The sequence below is a fragment of the Cheilinus undulatus genome, linkage group 21, assembly GCF_018320785.1.
Source record: "Cheilinus undulatus linkage group 21, ASM1832078v1, whole genome shotgun sequence".
In the NCBI taxonomy this organism is placed as follows: Eukaryota; Metazoa; Chordata; class Actinopteri; order Labriformes; family Labridae; genus Cheilinus; species Cheilinus undulatus.
The window spans coordinates 24,855,387-24,874,765 of record NC_054885.1 but is presented as its reverse complement, the minus strand read 5'-3'; the positions used below and the strand labels follow the sequence as shown (position 1 = coordinate 24,874,765).

The following is a 19,379-nucleotide window of genomic DNA, read 5'->3' as shown; positions in this document are numbered from 1 at the left end:
TTGTTCGGTTTAGTCTTCGGAAACAGCTTTTGCAGGGGGGCAGACCCCTGTGTTGCTCAGGAAAATCTGTGTCCATGAAAGAAAATGTGTCAGTTATTACAAATGGAATTAAGAATATGTTTCTGGCATGTATTTCTTTAAAAACAAAGCAGAACTACACCGCTTTCCACATTATAGTGCAGCTGACATTTTTCTTTTATTGTCCTAAATATTAATGCAAATGACAGAATATTTTTCAAGTAATCAGCCATTAAAGCATAATTTAAATGTTTTTGAACAACTTCATGATAATAACCATTTTTTTTTAAATAAAAACCTCAAATTGCACTGTTCCAAATTATTATGCAAAACAGAGTTTTAAAAGATTTTCTGGGTTGTAAAGAACTGAAAATGGTCATTCATTGAATTTGCAGCAATATTTACTGAAATCAAAAGCTATTTCAATCAAAAACGTCTTAACAGGCAAAGTTACATGATAACATATTAGACATTTGTGGCAGACGGGTTCATGCAGATAAAGGCATAATGAGGAAGGTTTCTGACGGACAAATACATTGGATTAAGAGAGAAGCTGCTAAAATGTCATTACAATGCAGCAAACAAGTATTTGAAGCTGCTGGTGTCCCTGGAGTCCCACCAACCTCAAGGTAAAGTATCCTCCAGAGGCTTGTGGTCATGTATAAACCTACTATTCAGCCACCCCTAACCAATGCTCACAAGCAGAAACGGTTGCAGTGGGCCCAGAAATATATGAAGACTGATTTTCAAACTGTCTTTTTTTTACTGATGAGTGCTGTGCAACCCTGGATGGTCCAGATGGAGGAGTAGTGGATGGTTGGTGGATGGCCACCATGTCCCAACAAGGCTGTGATGTCAGCAAGGAGGTGGCGAAGTCATGTTCTGGGCCAGATTCATGAGGATAGAGCTGGTAGGCTCCTTAGGGTCCGTGGAGGTGTGAAAATGACCTCGGCAAAGTATATAGAGTTTCTGACTGACCACTTTCTTCCATGGTAAAAAAAGATGAGCAGTGCCTTCTGTAGCAAAATTTTCCTCATGCATGACAATGCACCATCTCATGCTGCAAAGAATACCTCTGTGTCATTGGCTGCTATGGGCATAAAAGGAGAGAAACTCATGGTGTGGCCCCATCCTCCCTTGACTCCAACCCTGTTGAGAACCTTTGGAGCTGTTGTGTGAATGCTGTTGGTTGAACCCAGGATGCAGAGGCGGTGAAGCAGTATAACAATTTTATTGCACAGGTAAGTGTGGGGGGAAGGGGTATCCACAGGTCCAGGGGAGTGAGAGGCAACGAGGAGAGAGAGTGCTGGAGCTGGCTGCAGTGAACGGTGAGTGGGGCACTGGAAGGGAATGGAGGAAACACGTTAGAAACAAGTTCAATCAATACAAGCACTGGAAAATTCTCAAAATGTTCTCGTGAGAGAGTGTGAGCCTGGAGCAGGAGTTTACCACAGGGATGGTAGTCATAACTCAGGCGCCGTGGAGAGCTGCAATCGATCTTAAATAGTGCATGCCTGATGAGTAACTCGCTGCAGGTGTGATCCTCTCCACAGCACTGGGGGGCGGGGGTGAAAAGCCTCAGGGAAAGCAAAGTAAAGTTAGCAGCCAGCAGTAAGACTCCAGAAACCGGAAGTCACCAAAATAAAGTCACAGACACAAAGTAAAACACCACAGGAGCATCCTCAAGCTAAAGATCTATGAGGGTGGGAGGCAGTTCATATCAAAACAACAGCTCTGGGAGGATATTCTGACACCTAGTAAAGAAATTCAAGCAGAAACTTGCTAAAAACTCGCAAGTTCAATGGATGCAAGAATACTGAAGGTGAAATTAAAGAGGGGCTCCTATGTTAACATGTAACTTTGCCTGTTAAGGTGTTTTTGATTGAAATAGCTTTTGATTTCTATAAATATGACCTCCTAATGCTGCAAATTCAATGAATGACCATTTTCAGTTCTTTCCAACCTAAAAAATGTTTTAAAACTGTTTTGAATAATAATGTGGAACAGTGAATTTTGAGGTTTTTATTTAAAAAAAATGGTTATCATTATGAAGTTGTTCAAAAACATTTAAATTATTCTCTAACGGCTGATGACTTGAAAAATATTCTGACTGTCATTTGCATTAGTATTTCGGAAAATAAGAGAAAAGTGTCATTTGCTTAATAATGTGGAAAGCAGTGTATTTGTAGATTATAAGTCTTTAACCATGGTAAACTGAGCACTATAGGAGTGAGAAGAGACAAAATGACAAAAATGTGTTCATGGTGGTTGCCGAACAGGATGAGTTTCCCGTGGGGAATGTTGTGTGTGACATGTTCAATTAGTGTACCATCTATGGCTAGCACTTTCTTATGGGTATCAATTCATACACTGGGAGATTATGGAGTTTAACTAACTCTGAGTCAATGAAATTGTCATCGGCTCCTTTGCCAATCAGTACTTGGATGGGCAGAGTCTGTTGTTACCAGTGTAACATACCTTTTGCTTGTACGTGGTTGGTGGGAGAAGAGGTTGAGGACTGTCGGCTCACCAGCACCTGCCTGCTGGTGAGCCTCGGCTTTTGGCGCTGCTGGGCGTTGGGTGAGGTAATGCCCTTTCACAGCATAGTAGATGCAAAGTTGGTTCTTTAATCATTGCTCTCTTTCCTCAGGGGCCAGCTTGGCTCAACCTAGCTGCAGGGGCTTGTCAAGGACTGCCGGAGCTGTAGGAGCAGAGTCCACTCTGGGGAAACTTGAGTTTGGGGTCGAGGGTGTGGCATTGGGCCCCATGGAACTGGCTGTTAAGGAGATGATGGGCCGAGTCCTCACTCCCTGGGCTCTTTTTCTCTTGCCTTTCTCTCAGCCTATTGTCTAATCTAATAGCAAAGTTAATTAGCTCCTTTAAATTACACTGCGTGAAAAGAGAGATTCCCAACAATTCTCGGCCCTGTGACTTTCCAGGGAACTTCACACGTTCCAACTTTTCATGGGAATTCATGGCAGAAAACTGCCAGAAAATGCCAGAAACAGACATAGAGTTGCAGTTTCAAGCTGAGAAAGGTCCCCCTCCTGTCCCTGTGCCTGGGTAGTATTTCATATGTAAATGGCATTGCTCTTATCTACACAAATGCAAATCACACAGCTATTTGCTCTCTATGTGAGTGTGCCTGTGTGTGTGTGTGTCTGTTGGTGTGTGCCTGTGTGTGTAGTGTAGTTTTTAAAGTTAATTTACTAGGTATAATCATTATGTATATTTTACTAGCTGGTCAACCTGATGGTAAACATGCTGTCTTTCAGTAATATAAACCATATTTCCTTGTGTGCTCACAACACAAAATGAACAAAATATGTGCTTATTTTTTCACTTTAAATGAAAGAAAGGACAGCAATCTCTGTTGGGCAAAATGAGCTATATAGCCTTATATGAACATAGTGAAATGTTTACAGCCTATTTCGAGGGTAAATAATTAAATATATAGGTCCAGTGTCAGGGGTGTCCCAAAACCCTATGGGATATTTTTGGCTAATCTCCAGGGATGACAGTAACTTTTTGTGAAATTTTAACTTTACTTCTTTCAATATTAATTCATCATTAATTCAACCTTGACATTTACCAAATGGAAGAGCTGACAACTTGAGCCATGGATAGCTTTATCAACATAATTCCCACATTTTAAGAGGGAGTAGTTAGTGGAAAATGAATTTCAGCAACCCACAAACTAGAAATGTTATCTGAAGATAATGTCCAAACTCATTTAACACAACGTGATTGTCTATTACTATACTAAAAAAAAAAAAAAAAAAAAGTAACTGGTAAATGTCCATTGCAGGAAGCGGCTCAACAGCGAGACCAACAAAGGGGAAGAACAAGCTGCACGACGGTGAGTTTGATGACCTGTGGTGTGCTGGAAGGAACCTCAATGAATGCTCGTACTTTGAATAAGCCATTAATGTTCTCTTTGCTGTCGATAATGTTAGATATAAGCCTTTATTTGCTTGTGAACTGGTTTGTATTTTCAGTTTCTGAAAATTAATTTTCAATTTTCAATTAATTTTATTTTCACAGACCGAGCTCCCTCATCATCACACCGCCTCAACCCGTTTGCAGTAAGTTAACTTAAATGTGATGTTTAATTTGCCCTTACCAAGATGGTGATAGCTTTTTTTATTTATTTATTTTTTTGGTCTGTGTCATTAACTTGTTGCAACTATTTCTATCGCCTATTGATCTGCAATATAACAATAATCCAAAGAAGTGCATGACTAATAGTGTTGTGATACTATTATAAATCTTGTTGGAAAAACGCAATCCACAGCACTTTCCTGGTTTGTGTGTAATATTGGCTAGCTAGCTTAATATGCTAAGTTTAAACAATAAGCCAAAAATTACGATATAGGTTTTGTTGTAATGAGTATGGATCATAGAACATGTTCATACTGTCTGTAAATGATTTCAAGCATCATTTGAAAGCAAATGCCTAAATACATAGCATATAGCCTGAATATATGAAGGCTTCAAAATAAAACATCTGACCATGGACTTGCATTCAAACTTTACTCATGAATTTACCACTTTAATCTCAAACATTTAGGACTTTATTCCCATAAATGTATTACTTTAATCTTTCAGTATTACAACTTTAATCTCAACATTTTTATTTTGCTATGTGGCTTTAATACTCCTTCACTCTCTGCTTTTTTTTTTGGGGGGGGGGGGGGGGGGTAATTTTGTTGAATCACTTTCTTAAAATGCCCCCTGGAAATACAACCATTTAAATGAGAGAGATGAGATGAGAGAGACTCCAGACAATTGAATTTCCCTGCGGGGATGAATAAAGTTATTCTATTGTATTGTATTGTTTTAAAGGTTTAACAATCCCATTCAGCTCACAAAGAAAGCTCTTATTTAATAAAAACTTTGAATCGTGTTGCAGAAATCTGTTTGGATTCCAGTCTTATAAAGCTTACACTACAGGCAGTGGAATCAGACAGTAACTAGGAAAACAACAGCCATTTACACACCCAGCATTTAATGTTAAGATGAAGACCATTAATAATATAAATATATACATTACAGTTAAAATTAAATGAAAGCCACAGTAAAGTCACTTAGAACTTTATATAAGGAATAGGAAAGATGACAATGTCATTTTTCTCTCACTAAAGACTAAGGTGATAGAGACTGAGCAACAAGGGAAAACTCTTTCTAATTAAAGTGTTATTTAGTAAAAAATCTGATTCAGAGGAGGGCGACTGTGTTCTGTGTACACTGTTTTAGAACTACTTTGGCATCTAAGGTTGAAACTCCAAAATTAACAAAGAAATGCACACCCAGGCCAAAATGTTCTGCTGTGTTTTGAAATACAACCTGAGTTAAACATGTCTTATCAGTGACAGCTTCACATGGTGTTATTAGTAGTTCATATATATTTTAATCAGTAATGCTCTATTTAGGTTTATATCTTTTTTCTCTCCTCCTCTAGACATCCAAATCCAGTTGTGAAGGGCCAGCTCAGCTGAAACAGGACCGTTTCCCAAAGAACCTTCATGGAGGAGGCTAAAGAAGGTTCCACAGTCCAAAGATAAGACTAATTGTTTCCCTTCCTGACATGTTCCTGACCTGAAGACTGTTTTTAATTTCAGCTGGTTAGTGCTATGATTAAAAGGAGACCAAACTCAAAGAGAGTGGTCTCTGATCTCATGTCAGATCTGATTACTTTTATATGCATCCGCATTTTCAGTTATCAGCTGGTTTTCTGTCGATGTATTGAAGCTTTGAAAGTAGTTAATTTATACAGGATGTATGTTAATGAAGTCTGTACATAAAATGATTTTTGCACACAAGTTGGACTAATGATTGATAGCTGACAGAAATATCCCATGTTAACACTGAAAAACATCAGTGAAATTTTTTGTAATTAATACCCTTTTTTTATCAGCCATTGCATAGACTTAGTGCCTGCTGCTGGTGAAATAGTGTAAAAAGTAGTATTTTGTTGTAAAGGGGCATAATTTAGTTATCTGGTTATAATTCATTCAGTTATTGTCTTTCATCTGGTATATTTTGATTAATAGTTTTACTTATGTGCCACAATGAGGGAGCCAAACTTTACTGAGTCAACATAACTTAATTTGGAGGCTTTCCATGTAAATGTTCATTGATAATGTGATTGAACCAACAAACACACATTGCCACGGGATGCCACACCTAAAAAAATCTCCTGCCACCTTCGTGCCACCCCAGGAGTATTTTTCTAGATCTGTCCCTAGCTGGGAGCCATGAGGAGCATCACAGACCAGAGGAGATGATGTAGTGGTGGAGCATCAGAGACAAAAAATACATTTCTTCACAAATCCCTCGATTTGTGAAGAAATGTCTGTTTTCTCCTAAGTTTGTCATTGTTAAAAGCTGAATGCTTGTGATCCTTCTATGTACATATAAAGCTTTTTTTTCTTTCTGATCTGCCTTCTCTTTTTTATTTTACAATTGCTATGTTTAATAATATTATATGAATTTACACTGAACCTGAAACATATAGCCTAGAAAATATTTGTTTATAAAGTAGAAGGGATGTGTATAGGAAGAAGGATGGGTAAGTATTATTTCATTATAATAAAATATGAATATAAAAATATAGGAACGATATGAAAAGGGAGGGGCTTACTCATGTGGGTGTACTGTCCGACCAATAGTAACAGTTCTCTTTCACCAGTCACACATTGTTTTACTGGTTAAATGTTTGTGGTTTTATCCAATCACAGAACAATTTGATGAGAACTGAGCGAGTCCAGCCAGGCTATAGAGCTTTACACATGCTAATTAGAACCTTTCACACCTTCATAAATCCTCCCGCTGGTGGTGTCATGGCAGGTGCTGCTGCTGGCGGTGAAGGTGGAGGATCTCTAGGTGAGGTCAGGGTGGAGAACTGGGTAGCAATGGAGTCCATCCTTCCCCTGGGCTGCACCATGCTGGTGACTAATTGCTGGAGATTGTCCATGACAAGTTTCAGTGTTGAGTAGGGGTGTAACAAGACGCTTATCTTACATACGATACGAGACGAGATGATATTTGGGCCTACAAGACTAGATTTTACACTTTTTTTTAATTGTGGAAAAATTATGAGTGGAAAATATGCTCTTTATACAGCTGAAGGTCAGAAGTGCAAAGCATTCAGGTCTATTGTGAAATGTTTAAACTCCTCTTGTCCTGAATAGGCTATCCAGTGTGTGAAATACCCGGCCACAATCGGGGGGTCCACCCTAACTAGTGCTCCAGTATCAGGCTGAAGTCTTACACAGCATGCAGTATACAGGACCACAAGTAATGCATACACACACATGAAACACACATCACCCAGTCTAGCATCATTATCAACAAAGCTGCACACAGCTGCAGGACCACGGAACAACTCTGCTTTGTGACCAAATAGGACCCTTGCGCGTCTCTCTCATGCAGGCACGCACTAACACATACGTGCACATATGAACCCAGCCAACCGACGTATGGCGAAATATATATTTCAATATGAAGCACAGCAGGTCTATCACAATCAGTTAATTAAGTCTGCGTTTAATAGATTTTTTTGGAGACCCCAACTCACCGGTAGATGTGCTAGCAGCTGCCTCGCTAAAATTAGCTCGGGATGTCTCTGCTCCATCTTCATCACTGTTTCGGTTTAGTCTTTTAGATGTGAATCCAAAGTTTTCAAGCAAAGAACTCTGCTTTCACTTTGACATATTTCGCTGAATTTAAGCACACTGAGTCCACAGTTTCAGGAGAGTAAACAAAGCGGTAAGAAATACACAAGCTGTTTGGCAGGTTTGGCGAGATCATTGTTGCAGAGCATTTGAAACAGCGCCCCCCCATGTTTGGAGGCTTTATCAGAGACATTATTCTTCCGTATTCTTATATGTGAATAAATTCTTTACAATGAACTTAATTAAAACAAACATGACGTGCTTTCAAATGGCATTTGTAATGACAATAGCAAGTGAAAAAATGACGTTATAAATACTTCTCAAGAGACCCTCCAAAATTTTGCAGTTGAGGGTTTCAAGGGGTCTCTTGTGTCAGTTAAGGGGTCTCAGACCCCCCTAGACCCCCCCATTTCACACAGTGAGGCTATCAATGTGTAAACACGGTTTATCTTGTCTAACTCTGACTCAAACAGTACATTTTAATGCTCGTCAAATCAGACCTTTCATTTTAATAGTTTACCACATCTTTAATTTAATACACTATGCACTCATTGGAACAATAATAATGATAATAATAAAAGCATTTAGATTATTTTGAAAGTAATATTACAACTATTTACAACAGACTAAAATCTAAAGAGCTGCATCAGTAAAATCAAACTATTTCTCATCTTCTCTAAGTGCATCCACACTCAAAAGAAATCTTTCTGTCAATAACACATTTGTTTTTTACAGTAATTTAGAGAAATAGATTATTTCATCGTTTTGTGGTCTTTTTTCTCATATGAGCTGTAACAGAGTTGGACATGGAGCACAGATGAGGGTATGTGTTAATGTGTGTTGGTGAGCGAGTGTGTGTATCTGCTCTGCTGTCAGACAACAGACAGGGCGCATTTAACTGGGGCTATAACTTCGCTTTTTGGAGCTAACAGTGGCCTCTATAGCTCAGACTGAGTTTGTTTCATTAAGCTCATCGCCACAGTATACAACAGCCCCTTGCGCTACTCATGTTAAGCTTCTGACTGATGATACGCACAGCCAACAGCTGATGGATGCGTGACTGACAGATGGTGAGACGAGGAGATATGAGCGACTGTATCTAAGTTACAAGGTCACATATACAGACACCATGAGCGAATCTGCTCGCATACACGAACTCGTGGGGACTGCACAGGTTTCCGGCAGCAGTATTTAATTGTTCCACATGATGAACTTCTTATACATTGGCGAATCATGCTCGGCCCCAAGTAGCGCACGCAGAGGAGGGGGTGGGGGTTTGAGCAGTGATATTAATGGGACACGGTTCAACTCCATTACTTCATTAGATGGCAAACCATTTTTTAGGTCTCCAGGGCATCTTTGTGATCTCTTTTAAGTTCCAGTTAGGTATTGTTTTCTGTCAGGAGACCTGCTGCTCCTGGTGTCTGGGCAATATTTATCTCGCAAGATGATTTTCACTTCGACTAGACATCTTGTGACATTTTGATCTTGCGAGATCACGTGGCACAGATCTTGTCAGACCCCTAGTGTTGAGTCACGTTGGCCCAACATGGCTCCTGGGTTTGATAATGCCTGTTTAAGGTGTTCTGTCTCCACTGAGTCCATGTTGGCCAGATAATTCTGTCATGGCCTGATTGTATAGTTGGACCCAGAAAGCAGGCGACAACTAGGCAGTTCAAAAAAGGATTGTTTATTGTCTGACTTGGGACAGAAAAAATATACAAAACTAAATAGTCCCTGAAGGCTGTGGCTGCTGGAGGCTAGCTGACTGCAGTACTGGAGACCCGAGCAGAATGAGGCAGCGAGGCACCAATCTGAAAAAGAACAAAAGAAAAAATTATCAGAATGGGTTGTGTGGTAACAAACACTAGAAGATACTTTCACCTAGAAAGCTTGACTGGCTCTACCGAACGAAATGGAATGGTCTAACAGAGTAGTGGAGGCTGAACCAGTCCTTATGGAGAGGTAGGTGATTGGTGAGTAACATCAGGTGTGCCCTGCTGCACTCTGCCAGAAAGTAGGTCAGCCACGCCCCCAAGCCACAGCCAGCACTGCTAGGGATAGACAGAAAAAGACACAGGGGAAAAACCAAAGCACAAACAGAAACTTTCTAGATCAGAACCAAAATAAATTTGCATTAAATTCAGACCATAACACCGAATAAATTATATTAAAAAAAATCACTGTCATAAGGTGTGTTCCCATAAGGTATAATCTATTCTGACCGACATCATCTCTTGAACCAGGCAGTAAATATGTTAATTTCATATGTAAAAATCTGCATTTGAGCAGCAGGGGCATATACAGTATATACGACTTCTGGTGCTTCTGCAGCCATGATCAAGTGGATGCTTAAGGAACTGCAGTTTACTGCACTTGCTTCATTTTTCACCGAAGGAGGTTGTTGATGGTCTAGTCATCCAATACTGAATTTAAATAATTATTTAACCTTTAAAGACACAACTCTGACATAAAGCAAAGTTTTCTCTTTCGTTTTTGATAAATTGCTCATGTTAGTGGGCCCGAGTTGAAGGTAAAATGATTTGCACATTTATTTCTTAAGATAGGTGCATCAGAGGGCAAGGTGTCTAGCAAAACATTCAAAGGAAACTTCTGCACATATTCTAACTTGCACAAAAAGCCATTTATTCGCAACATTTTGGTACTCATCATGTAAACCAAGTGGACTCAAAGTAACCATAAATGGTGCAGTTTAGACATTCTAAACAGAAGAAAGTAGATGGTGCATGGTAAGGTAATTTGATTATACTGCCCTGACTATATAGAGTCAAGGATGTAACAAGTATAAATTTAATTTGGGTGCTTAACGGTAATAGTTGAAGTCTTGAGGCTAAAGTATTTGGACCAAGTGAGTTGGCTACATGTTTTTGTTGTTGTCAGTGTTGCTGATTAATGCAACATGCAATCATTTCAGCTAAAATTAGATTAGGCTTAAAGATTTCCTTTATTATCTTTTGACTGAAGCAGACTTCCAACAAAATCTGGTCTCAGCATAAAGGTTGTTTCTATGGTGTTTATAGACTCTGAAAACGTTATGCTTTTCAACATTGTCCATGTAGTTATGTATTTCAATGAAAAAAAATCCTGGCTGGATAAGCTAATCCTCCATTATGTGAATGGAAGAAGTGGCTATCCTATTGCTGGGAAAGATAAGATTACATGACTAGACAATGGCATTTTGTTAACCTACAGTATAAATTGTGGTCAGTCGGTTTTTTTCAATTAAGCTTCTCCTAACTGCAGAACAATCACAAGCAAAAGATGTTACGTAAGACGTAGACAGAGTGGCTCTGTGCTCAATACTGCTCCAGCTGCCCTATCCTGTCTCTTTAAATGAGGCAGCTCTGCTCTGCGTGTGTGCCTGCGTGTGAACGCGTGTGCGTGGAAGAAAAATTACGAGAGAGAGAGGCCCCTCTGATGTGGAGGAGGAGTAGGTGATCGAAAATACAGTAGAGAAAATTATTTTGAATATTTTCACAATTTGGACGGCTGTATATCGGCCCTTCTCTTCGTCTGACTGATTTTGGATCCGTGTGCTTCCGTTACATCCATGGGCTTGATAGGCGCATCTCTCGCCTCCCAGTAGGACATAACGGGCAGGGCTACCTCGTAATATTTATTTATTTCGCTCTCTTTGCCGCATGAGAAACGTGATCGAGAGACAGTGATAACAGTATCCTTATCATGGATTAATCCCCGCGTAAATTTCCATTTGAAAGGTAAGAGATACTTCGAAAAACAGGCCGGATGAAGGGGATGTGTGTATGTGTGCAAGATTTGTGTTGCATGTATGTGCTTTCGATATGTCTTGGAATGGTGGGTTACAGCAGTAGCATCCATACTGCGGCTTGTCCACTCGGAGGAAGCGGAAGGGTTTGGGGTGATCTGGCTTAATGGCGCTGGGTGTTCATGCATTTTGTGAGCACAACGGGGCCTATCGAAGACAAAGCTGTTCAGCCGCATAGAGCTGCGTATTATTAACAAACATAATGACGTCAGCGTCTGTAAGTGACGTAACCATTTGAGTTCTCATTTATGGAGCAATGAAAATTTCAACCCTCTGGTCATTTTTAACCACGTGCGTTGCTCTGTTTATCATTGTTCCGTCTCTGGTGCTCTGTCAGCTTTTTTGAGTCGTCCATGACATGGAGGACAATCAGTGGCAGTTTAAATGATTTGGGGCCCCGATCAGCGACTGATGTGCTGAAACCCTTCCCCATTTTTCTATATTAATCATAGCTAGTGAACAAACATTTTTAAGACACCTCGTTTGAGTTAACAAAGCCACAAAATATAATGTTCAGAATAACCACTAGTCACTCCTCTATCCCTCTTGGAAGCATAACTTATGAAAAAAAAAAAAAGATAACTTGGTTAAGTTTCAGTTCTTCATTCACAATCCTGATCTTAAATTCAGATTTTAATATGTAACAAGACATTTTAACAAATATTAATCATGAATCACAATTTATTTGACATTTCTAAAATCTATACAACAGTATACTTTACAACAATGTGCTTACATATTTTGGGAATTTGAGGGACTACAGCCTCCAGGGAGGGGAAGATGTTCTTCCCAAGGATTTACTTTTTTGACTATCAAACTCTATTTCTGGTACTTTTCATGCACTATGGTCTCCATTTTACATTAGAAATGCACATATTTTGACATTTGTGATATATTACTTTCATTTGATTTACACATTCTTCCATTTAACATTTAATAGATGTATGGGAGTAGGCTAAGTGCATTTCTGTAAACATGATCTTATTGCCATATTTCAACTACCACTCTTTCTTCTCTATCTGTATCTATTGCCTGGTCATGTTTCTCTACATTCTCTGTCAGTATCCCGTAAATCACTGATCATCAACTGGCTGCCCGGGTGCCATTACAGGTCTCCCAAAGCTTCCTGTCCAGCCCCAAAAAGCACATTAAATTCAGAAAAGGAGGAAAAGAAGATGTTGTGGTTTAAGAGTATCCTTTGGCTTTAAATGTCTGTAGTTGTTAAATCCATCCCACAAACAATTAATACTGAAATAGTTTTAGAAATACTTAACATTTGATGTGTTTTTACTGAAATTTACTGTCATAATTAGTAGATATTTAAAAAAGGGTTAAGGTTGGCAGAAGTGCTGCAAAATGATCAAATAAAGTGGTGAAAAGGGGTTAGAGAGCATGGGTGATAGGTGGCAAAATGGAATATGGAGTGGCACAAGGGGACAAAAATTTGCAGAAAAGTTGTGAAAAGAGGTCAAAATGTGGCAAAAATTGGTAAAAGATGAAAAAAGGGGCAAAAAGCATCAAAAATTGATTACAAATGACAAAAATTATTTCAAAAAAGTCATTTAAAGAGATAAAAAAGTGGCCAAAAATATAAGAAAAGATTTAAAGATTGGCACAGAGGGGATAAAACATGCAGGAAAAGGGGTTTAAATGGGTTAAAGAATGGCAAAAACTGGGTTAAAGAGGAAAAAGTATCAAAAATGGGTTCAAAGTGGCAAAAATTGGTTGTAAAGTTGCAAGAATTGTTGAAAAAAGAATGTAATGAAAAGGAGTTAAAAAGTGGAAAAAATAGAAAAAAAGTGGAAAAATGAATAAAAATGGCACAAAGGGGATAAAACATGCAGGAAAAGTGGTTCAAAAGGGGTTGAAATCTTGCAAAACAAAATGTATCAAATAGGGGTTAAAAGTGTCAAAATGGGTTAATACTGGTGCTAAATCACAATTTTGGAGAGCCCATTCTCTGGGATTTTCAGGGGCCCAGCCAGTTCTGTTGTCAAGCCTGTCTCCTTGTGACCTGCTGCATTATAGATAATAAGGATAGATTTCACTGGTAATGACAAAAAATGTCCTGAGTTTTGACAGAAAATACAAATACTACTACAATAATATTTAAATTAGACCAAAATATGTATTTAATTTATGTTTATGTGAAAGTCCGGCCCCCGGAGTTTCTGTCAAGACTAAATCTGGCCTTTGTGCAAATGTACTTGATGACCCCTGCCGAAAATCATTACCCCTTGTAATCCATGGTTATCATGGAGCGCATTAATACAATACAATACAATAACTTTATTTATTCCCGCAGGGAAATTCAATAATAATAGTAATAATTAATACTTAGATAATAATTAAATAATAATAATTCTATAATTCATTAAAGCATGCTGAGTGTGACCAGTGAACAGTAATATCAATAAAAAAATAAAATAAAAAAAGTATCTATGATCATGACAGAAAAAAATGCCCATTTTCTTATATTCTATTTAGAAACATCTTTGGAGAAGTCACTTCAGAGTCTAACTTTTTGGCTGACCACCAGAGTCAGCCCTACACATCAGTATGTATGTATAGTGCTTAACAAATTTATTAGACCACCACCCAAAGTAAGGTTTATGCCACATCTGTCATAAATTAACAGCATTGGTAATTACCAAAATCATTTTTTATGTTTCTGTAATGGTTAATACACCAATATGTAGAAGCTCTTTAAACGAAATGATATTTTTGATGCTAAAATATAATTATTATTGTCATATATGAATTTTCAAATTTACTGATTTACAGAAAAACTGAAAAAATATAAAGCACATTATTATTTCTTGATTACTATGTCAAATTATAGTTATTTACTTGCATTCCTGAACAGAAAAATGAGTTTTAATGGTTGAATGTTATGCTTGATTAATTTCTGACTCCAGAGAAGCCCAGTGAGCTGGCTCAAATTTGGGTATAAAAAGGTGAATTCAGTTTGAAATTCCTCATTCCTGTTCAAAACAGTAAAACGTGGAGAGCTCACTGAAAATGAAGAGTCCACATTAAAGCACTTTGTGATGCTGGATGGTCTCTGAGACAAATATGACAGGTGGTCTAATAAATTTGTTAAGCACTGTAGGCTTGCCAACTTTTAATGTGCCAAATAAGGGAAACGATATTTTGTTCAGCGCTCAGTGCAGCAGGTGTAGGTGAGAGGTCAGAATTTTTTATGGAAGTGAGAAATGCTCATTTGATCTGTAGTCTATACTAGAGCCCGGCCAATTAATCGGGCCAATCACAGATTAATCAACATTGGCCAATATGTGGCTGATATATCAACTTGTTTGATGCGTGGGGATTCTGCCGCTCTGCTGAACTCAGCCTGAGTGCCTGGCCCCTCCCCCTCACACACAAGAGTGCAGCAGCAGCTCTCCCCAACTCAGTGTTGCCAACTTAGCGACTTTGTCGCTATACTTAGCGAGTTTTCAGACCCCTCTAGCAACTCTTTTTTCAAAAAAGTGACTAGCGACAAATCTAGCGACTTTTTCTGGTGTTATTGGAGAGTTTAGGAGATGTGAAAGATGTATTGTTGTTGTTGTTGTTCTTCTCAGTGAGCAGCGGATGCTGCCGTGGGCCCATCCCCGTCCCTAAGCACTCACAGGCAGCCCAGTCCTCGCACAGCAGTCCCTCTCAGCTGCAATCGGACTCACTCGACTGCAGCAGAAAAGAGGAATAAGACCAGATAAACAACGAGAGAAAGTGCATTTCTTTACTCCATAGTAAGCTGTGACTTTATAAAACAATTTAACACTACACTTTAGTGCCCCATGACAATAACGTCCTTGAGGAAACACAATGTTAGGGCACCTCAAGGAGAGCATGCTAGTTTTTTCACACAAGTTTTAAAGAACCTATTACAGTGTTTTAACGTCGTGTAAGTTGCATCTTTTTGAAATAAACAATAATAAATGCAACTTTTAATTCCAATGTTCACCATTATCTATATAAGAATATTATACGTTTTAATGTTGTCTAAGTGGCATCTTTGTGAAATAAACAATGACAAATGCAACTATTAAATCACATTCACCATTATCTAATATAAGACTATTATACGTTTTAACATCTAAGTTGCATCTTTGTGAAATAAACACTGATAAATGCAACTGTTAATTCAGACATCCACCATTATCTTATGTAAGACTACTATACAGCATTTTAACGTTGTCTAAGTTGCATCTTTGTAAAATAAACAAAGATAAATGCATCGGTTAATTCCCCTGCCCAACATTATCTAATATAAGACAATTATACAGCGTTTTAACGTCGTCTCAGTTGCATCTTTGTGAAATAAACAATGATAAATGCAACTGTTAAATCACACTTCCACCATTATCTTATGTAAGACTATTATACAGCGTTTTAACATCTCAGTTGCCTCTTTGTGAATAAACGAAGATAAATGCAACTATTAATTCCCATATCTACCATTAATCTAAGACTATTACACAGCATTTTAATGTCGTCTAAGTTGCATCTTTGTGAGATAAACAAAGATAAATGCAACTGTTAATTCCCATGTCCACCATTATATTAACCTTGCAAAGCAAAAGGGTTACGCGTGTTTCCTTGTTTCTCACTGGTGAATCCATCTTGCAAAGCTCCCATCTGAACGATTTGGGCCCGGTTAGCAAGTGACAGGACCAATCAGCGACAAGGGGCAGTACTTTCAGGCGTGGCAGAGTTGTGACGTAAACACAAGCAACATCAAGAGGCCGATGCAAATATGGTGGAAGAGCTTAGCGTGGATGTTGCTAAAGCGCCAGTTTTATCAGAACTTGACATTTCTTTGTTAAAAGAAGGACAAAGAATAGCAGTGAGTTGTTTTCTTTTGAAAAATGACAAAAGTCGAGTACTTACATATCTATAGTTGCCATGTTTCGCATTATTCCTCGGTAGCTGTGCACGCACAGCTCGATAGCTGCGACGTCACGTTTTGTTGCTCTAATTGGTCCGTAGAGATGTGACGGACAGAGAGTTCATCCAATCACACTCCGAGTTTTTTTCAAAGCCTCTGCCTTTTCCCTACTGTATCCTATTGAAACTTTTCCAAATGGATGTGTGAAACAAATCCATCTGGCATGTCAGGTTACCGTTATCTAATATAAGACTGTTGTACAGCATTTTAACATCATCTAAGTTGCATCTTTGTGAAATAAACAAAGTTAAATGCAACTGTTAATTCACATGTCCACATTTGTGTTTATGTACAGTATATATCCTGCGTATATCAATGTTCCTATTATATATACCAGTTGATATATCTGTTATCAGCCAATTTATCGGATATAGGCTTTTTCTAACCCCCAATATGCCCTTTTCACGCTGCGCGTTCTCAGAGCTGAAGTGATGAAAGGCAGAGAAAAACAACATCCGGGTCTGCTTGTCAGTTGCGAAAATGAGTGAATGAGGTGAAGATGAATAGAATCAACAATCTCATTTACCCTGATGGTGAATAGTTGTTTTTTACTTTATAATGCTGATTATCATCTATCTAACACATACTTAGATTGACTGTATTTCAACCCTTATCCATCTTTCACCCAGTGGTCCTATGCAACATGTTGAGGCAGTTCGAACTTTTCCTGCATTGAAAAATACAGTAATTAGAAGCCATAGTTGTATTTCTCTGATACATTCTCAAGTTTACCAAACACTGACTGGTGGACTGCATTGTAAATTTTGGTGTTACATCAAGTGATAGCCAAGTTATCTCTGATTTAAGGATGTTGAGTTTTTCGTACTGTATTAAGGTGTGTGTTTTAAAATGGCTTTAAAACAAAGCATATGTTGTAATGTTTCCCTTTTGTGTGGCTGTATGTATGTATGTATGTATGTATGTATGTATGTGTTGGATAGATGATAATCAGCATTATAAAGTAAAATACAGCTATTCACCAGCAGGGTGATTGAGATTGTTGATTATATTTAGCAACGCTGATTTTTACCCGCATTTGGCAAGACAAGGAATATGATTTCGAACACGGACCACTTGGCTAAAACAGATAGCTTGCTTGTTAGCCTAGCATTCACCGTCATACCTTGATTCGTTGTCGTATAAATATCCTTCGACAAGGAATTTGTAACCTTTTTCAAGGTTGGAGCTTGAGGTCAAGGAAAATGTGTCTGCAATCCTATTGACATCAGTCATTGTCAGTTTCGGAAGGTTGTCGAGAAACTTAGAAAAATTCATCTTCACCTCATTCAATCATTTTCGCAACTGACAAGCAGACCTGGATGTTGTTTTCTACTGCCTTTGATCACTTTCGCTCTGAGAACGCCCAGCGTGAAAGAGCGTATATTGGTATCGGCATCGGCCCCAAAAATCCCATATTGGTCGGGCTCAAGTCTGTAACTCTTTTTAATGAATATGATTCTTTAAGAAATCCTTCTAACAATATAATTTATACCACAGATATCCATGTCAGAAGAATTTTAGACATATTTATTACATAAGTAAATATAACTATAATAACTAGTCTGTGACAAAGCGTTTTGAATTGAATAACCAAAATCTAAACATTCTGTCATTTAAAGATAAAACTATTATTGACTTTGGACCCCCTGTGACCCCATTTTAACATCTGGCAATCCCCAGTTCGGTGTCAGCCTGATTCAACCACTTACTATAAAAATCTTTAATGCCAAACTAATATCAGCTAAATTTATTTACATAAATATAATTTTATGTCAAAAAGAAGTGCAATTATGGTCTTGGTCACTTACGTTAAATGGGACATCCTGTGGCGTATTTAACTCAGGGTCTCATCAAATGGCAAAAATTCCTCTCATAACTGTAAAAACAAATTCTTTATAACTACAAATGTAATCCTAATCTGTACACAAGCTGTCCTATGACTTGGTGCAGTGCTGATCCAAAATTACAGAGATGGGTCAGTTCATGACGCATCCCTGGGTGTAAGGGAGATTCTGATAGAACAGATATGCAGAAGAATGACTTTAGGGCTCATACATGCGCTAAAGTCAAGTTTTCATTCAGTAGATGAGGGGTGTAGCTCTGAGAGTCTAAAAATGTTTAAAAATGTAAATAAAAAATGCTGTGATACATAACACATTTATGCCTGTCCTGTTTAGATTATATCTTCGAACATCCAAGACATTTTAATGGTGTAATGAGTGGAAAAAAATCCAATGTCTGGCCCTTGGCTTTCTGATCTTGAAATTTTTTGGGATAAAAGTTAGGAACCCTGCTTTACACCGTCAGAACGCTCGCTCGTGTTTTTCATTTCATCCCTGCGTGATAATATTGGTTTGTATAATCACTTGTGTTCGTACTTTGTAGTCCATTCAAAGGAGGAGAGCAACGAAGCATGTCACATGGGGCAGACATGCGCAGTAAGACAAAAACACCCCAAACGGATCAAGTGTTTTCATGGACGCTGAGCCGAATGAGCATCGACATAAACCACCCCTCTCGTTCGGAATGAAATTCCTTTCCGAATGCGCCAGATCGGAAGATTTCATTCCAAATGGAGTGTGTATACGAAGGATTTTCATTCCAATCAGGCATTTATTCCAATTGCAAGTGGTCCATGTAAACATGCCTAATGGGAACTGTTTGCCAGTGATCTCCTGAATTACAGAATGGACTTCTTTACAAAATGTTTGAACAAGGTTACATGACCAAAACATATTAATATATGCACCTTTATGAATCTTGCATTTAAAACAAAGGTTTGAAGTGCTGGGGAACATTTTCTGAAGGTGAACTGGTGTAAAATATGATTTATGAAAGAATTTAAAATGTTGGTCATGTATAGAGCTTGAAGTACATTTTGGAAAAATTTCACTGCAGATCCTTTCCCAATCATCAGCACTGAATG

General features: G+C 38.3%; 1 protein-coding gene across 1 annotated transcript in view; it reads left to right on the top strand.

Moving 5' to 3' along the window:
* Positions 1-11,122: 11,122 nt before the first annotated feature.
* Positions 11,123-19,379, top strand: part of fbxl16 (F-box and leucine-rich repeat protein 16) — a 95,387-nt gene continuing 87,130 nt past the window's right edge. Inside the window, exon 1 of the mRNA XM_041778298.1 lies at positions 11,123-11,434. The gene's annotated coding sequence lies outside the window, so the exon portion shown is untranslated. The remainder of the gene's footprint in view (positions 11,435-19,379) is intronic.